Source organism: Anguilla rostrata, chromosome 16, assembly GCF_018555375.3.
Source record: "Anguilla rostrata isolate EN2019 chromosome 16, ASM1855537v3, whole genome shotgun sequence".
In the NCBI taxonomy this organism is placed as follows: Eukaryota; Metazoa; Chordata; class Actinopteri; order Anguilliformes; family Anguillidae; genus Anguilla; species Anguilla rostrata.
Window position 1 is genome coordinate 4,117,125 of NC_057948.1, and position 5,288 is coordinate 4,122,412.

General features: G+C 45.3%; 1 long non-coding RNA gene across 1 annotated transcript; it reads left to right on the forward strand.

Annotated features, from left to right (window-relative positions):
- Positions 1-364: 364 nt before the first annotated feature.
- LOC135242449 (uncharacterized) lies at positions 365-2,210 on the forward strand. The gene is made up of 2 exons (XR_010326335.1): positions 365-834; positions 1,356-2,210. It is a non-coding gene; the product is annotated as an uncharacterized LOC135242449 (long non-coding RNA).
- The last annotated feature ends 3,078 nt before the right edge of the window (positions 2,211-5,288 follow it).

Here is a 5,288-nt window from a genome sequence, read left to right on the forward strand (position 1 = left end):
GTGCACGTCCTCGCCGCCGCAGGGAAGTGCGCGTCTGCGCACGGCGTCCTCGCCGCCGCAGGAAAGTGTGTGTCTGCGCACCGCAGGGAAGTGTGTGTCTGCGCACGGCGTCCTCGCCGTCGTAGGGAAGTGTCTGAATGTCCACGGTGTCAGAGGTAGGATGGCAGATCCCGGATGAGCCCCCATGTTGTTACGGCCGGCTCGAAGGGCCACAACAAACGAAATCCCAATACACCAAAAAATTAATCCAAAAAACTGATACAAGAACAAAACCTAGACATTTATTAATCTAAATGACAAACTAAGGGACAAACGAAAACACACAAAGATCACAAAACCAAAGATCTCCACACAAGCCCCCAAAAGAAAATCTCCCCTGCCTCATACTACTGAGCTTATATTGGCCACAGGCAGGTGGAGGCAATCAGGCAATTAGGTAATTAAGCAACTACCTCCACCTGCACTACCCAGGCAAGCAGAGGCAGGGGACGTAACACTGTGACAGATAAATTAGGCTGGTAAGAATGTTTCTAACTCACAGATTGCCTGAGTTTTGGTGGGTGGAGGCAGAAGGGAATCACACGTTAGGATGTTAACACATGACAGACACTGCATTTTCTCCTGGAGTTCACGGCTTGTGCAAGCAGCAATTTAAGTTCCTTGAGCGGCGTTATTGTTGTCTGTCGGCTGGCGGAAATCCCAAAGGGAGCTCCCATATTTTGTCAATCAAAAAGTTGACAGCACTCCCAAAAATGCGCATGCATTCTGTCTGTGATATTGGCAGAGTGAAACACAGTGACAAAGAAGTACTGTGGCAGCTGGTGCATTGACAAGGTAAGTACAGGACTTTTGTGTGTGTGTGTGAGTGCATGCATGTGTGCATGCATGTGTGTGTGAATATGTGTTTGTGTGTGTGTGCGCGTGTGTGTGTGTGCGTGTGTGCGTGTGTGTGTGTATGTGTGTGTGAAAGCAGCTCCTGGTTGGCTGGTTGGGTCAGATTCCCCAGTGGGGTGTAGTGTGTGTCTGTGAGGATGTCGGGACTCTGTGGTCTTCTGGTACAGGACTCTGCTCCCCTAGTCTCTATGCAGAAGTGGGCTTTTGGGATGGGGGTTGTTATACTGTATGTACTGGAAAGGAATGCCTGCTGCTCAAAGCCCCCCACCCCCCCACCAGCCCTTCAGAAACTGAGCTGATTATATTAACATTTACCACAGAAAGCTGCCCTCTGTCTCAGAGCTTCCCCCAACCCAGCAGAGAGCTGCCTCCCCCCTTGCAGGGCTGCCCCCCTAGCAGAAAGCAGCCCCCTCCATCAGAGCTGATGTTTTACTGTTTGTTTCTGTTTCTGGTTTCAATAGTAACAGCCCAGACGGCCCAGAATGCCTTCCTCCCTCAGAAGCCATAACTCATCCCTGATTGGCCGCGCCGCCTTTCATCTGCGCCGAGGGCCTAATCACAGCGACTTGTTTTTGGGGGGTTGTGTTGTGGTTCCAGGCCCCACACCCCCCCTCCTGCCAGCCCAGTACTCCAATATGAGGAAGACAGGCAAGCCAGGGACTTTGAGAACAGTAGCTAGCCTTCCCCTTCACTCTCTCTCTCTCTTTCCACATCTCTATCCCACTTTCTGTCTCTCTATCCCTCACTCTTCCACTTTCTCTCTATCTATGGCTGCAGTTGCAGCGCTTAAACCACTAAACTGATGAGCTTCTCCAGCCTAATTTTTGCATGCAAATGCATTACAGAGTGCTCTGATTTCTTTTTATTTTTCTTAATTTTTCTGTATCTCGGCCAAAACCATAACTGTCCTGTCACTTTAATTGGACGATTATGAATGTGATGACAGGTCTGTTAAACTGAAGGCAGAGGAAAAAATATAAACTGAGATCATATAAGTGCCGCTAAAAAGCCTATCATCTCTCACAACTGTTCAAAAAACAGTCAATACCTTTTCCCTAAGACCTTTCCCCCATGAGACTGATGATGTTTGATTACAATGTTTTTCAGAAGATATCACTGGCAAATACTTAATATAAACAAAAATTTAATTGTCACAAAATATGTTAAAATTGCTTTAAATTAATTTTAAGACATGGGAATGCCTCCTAAGAATGCCTCAGAATCCACTTAGCAGATATCACAAAGGTGAAATACAATTATCTACAAATATAAAGTGCATTCCATATAATCAAGTGCATTAAACACATATTTCCTCAGGGTTGATGACCTGAAAAAACTGAAAGAGAAAAAGGCACATTTGTGCCATATACTTTGGTACGTTACTACATTCAACAGATATTCTCTTCCAGAATGACCTACATGGATTGGACAGATTATTTTACGTACAATAAAAAGAGGTACAGTCCCCTAACCATTATACTACACTGCAGCCCTGAGTTACAGACCCAGTTCCCTAACCATTATACTACACTGCAGCCTGGAGTTACAGACCCAGTTCCCTAACCATTATACTACACTGCAGCCCTGAGGTACAGACCCAGTTCCCTAACATTATACTACACTGCAGCCCTGAGTTACAGACCCAGTTCCCTAACCATTATACTACACTGCAGCCTGGAGTTACAGACCCAGTTCCCTAATCATTATACTACACTGCAGCCCTGAGGTACAGACCCAGTTCCCTAACATTATACTACACTGCAGCCCTGAGTTACAGACCCAGTTCCCTAATCATTATACTACACTGCAGCCCTGAGTTACAGACCCAGTTCCCTAACATTATACTACACTGCAGCCCTGAGTTACAGACCCAGTTCCCTTACATAATACTACACTGCAGCCCTGAAGAACAGACCCAGTTCCCTAACCATTATACTACACTGCAGCCTGGAGTTACAGACCCAGTTCCCTAATCATTATACTACACTGCAGCCCTGAGTTACAGACCCAGTTCCCTAACATTATACTACACTGCAGCCCTGAGTTACAGACCCAGTTCCCTAACCATTATACTACACTGCAGCCCTGAGTTACAGACCCAGTTCCCTTACATAATACTACACTGCAACCCGGAGTTACAGACCCAGTTCCCTAATCATTATACTACACTGTAGCTCTGAGTTACAGACCCAGTTCCCTAACCATTATACTACAATGCAGCCCTGAGTTACAGACCCAGTTCTCTTACGTTATACTACACTGCAGCCCTGAAGAACAGACCCAGTTCCCTAACATTATACTACACTGCAGCCCTGAGTTACAGACCCAGTTCCCTTACATTATACTACACTGCAGCCCTGAGTTACAGACCCAGTTCCCTAACCATTATACTACACTGCAGCCCTGAGGTACAGACCCAGTTCCCTAACAATTATACTACACTGCAGCCCTGAGTTACAGACCCAGTTCCCTTACATTATACTACACTGCAACCCTGAGGTACAGACCCAGTTCCCTAACCATTATACTACACTGCAGCCCTGAATTACAGACCCAGTTCCCCAACCATTATACTACACTGCAGCCCTGAGTTACAGACCCAGTTCCCTAACCATTATACTACACTGCAGCCCTGAGTTACAGACCCAGTTCCCTAACATTATACTACACTGCAGCCCTGAGTTACAGACCCAGTTCCCTAACATTATACTACACCGCAGCCCTGAGTTACAGACCCAGTTCCCTTACATTATACTACACTGCAGCCCTGAGTTACAGACCCAGTTCCCTAACCATTATACTACACTGCAGCCCTGAGGTCCAGACCCAATTCCCTAACCATTATACTACACTGCAGCCCTGAGTTACAGACCCAGTTCCCTAACATTATACTACACTGCAGCCCTGAGTTACAGACCCAGTTTCCTAACCATTTTACTATACTGCAGCCCTCAGTTACAGACCCAGTTCCCTTACATTATACTACACTGCAGCCCTGAGTTACAGACCCAGTTCCCTTACATTATACTACACTGCAACCCTGAGGTACAGACCCAGTTCCCTAACCATTATACTACACTGCAGCCCTGAATTACAGACCCAGTTCCCCAACCATTATACTACACTGCAGCCCTGAGTTACAGACCCAGTTCCCTAACATTATACTACACTGCAGCCCTGAGGTACAGACCCAGTTCCCTAACCCTTGAACCGAAGCTTGGCTGGTTTTAGCCCTGTGTTGTTCTGCTGGGGTGCGCAGTCTGAAGAAAAATCAGCACAATGGCTCACCAGCCCACAGTTGAGGTTATGCTGTCAAAAAGAGATTGAAGGTGTTAAGGGAATGCAAAACAGGTCAACGGTCCTGCCACTTTGGTACTTCTGTAGTGCTGATTTGCAAAAGGCTGGTGGGCCAATAGACAACGGTGGTCTGTTAGGGGCTTACTTGCTCTTTTACAAAGGAGATACGATGACTAATGGGCTACAAAAATATTCTTCCATCATACTCAACTAAACAAGCGATTTAAAAAGTCATAAAAAATGTACAATTAAAATAATGAAAAAGAAGATCGTATTTAAATCTGCGCACTGAATTATTTATAAGCGTCGACCCGGAATTGTTTGCTGACAGAGGCCACACTGAGAGATCCTGCCAAGCACTGCTGCTGTCACAGCCGTCAATATGGCCACGAATACCCTTTTCAGTTCACTTAGAATTCGAGCGGTTACATCATCGCGTATAAATTCACTGCCACAAGCGAATTCTCTGAATTACTCGTGACAGGAGCACATGACTCTTATTCTCATGTGTTCATTCAGTCCTTTACTGAACTGAGCGTGAGTCTACATTCAGTGGCAGAGGAGAGCTCTGTCCCAGAAAGAGTGGATGGACTGGTGGAGACGCCACCATGAACACATTCTTTCAAAGCCCTGTATATGAATTACGTGAAGGAATTCAGAAAGAACCACTGTTTTTTAATCATTTTCAGTCATTCAAATTCAAACATATTCACCATCCAGCTAGTGTGTTATAAATCAATACACAAATTAATAGCAACAATAGCAATATACTGTCCATTAAACCATATTAAGGTGTATGTACACAGTGTCACTAATGTTTTCATCCTATTAAAAAATATATTAATGCCTGACCAGACCAAGTCAATATCAAACCTGATCTCTTTGGTCACATTCAAAAGGCAATCCTGTTTAGTCTGTTTTGCGTGGATTTAATCATATTTTGGACGAGTTCTAAATGAGAACGGAAGTGGATTACAACTCCGGAACGGCAGCATTGCACTCATGTCTAACTGCTGTGTAACCAAAGAGGAAACCTCGTGTTTGATGAGGAAATCCCAAAATGCCAAACGACAGTTTCCCCCTTCACTTCAGAATAG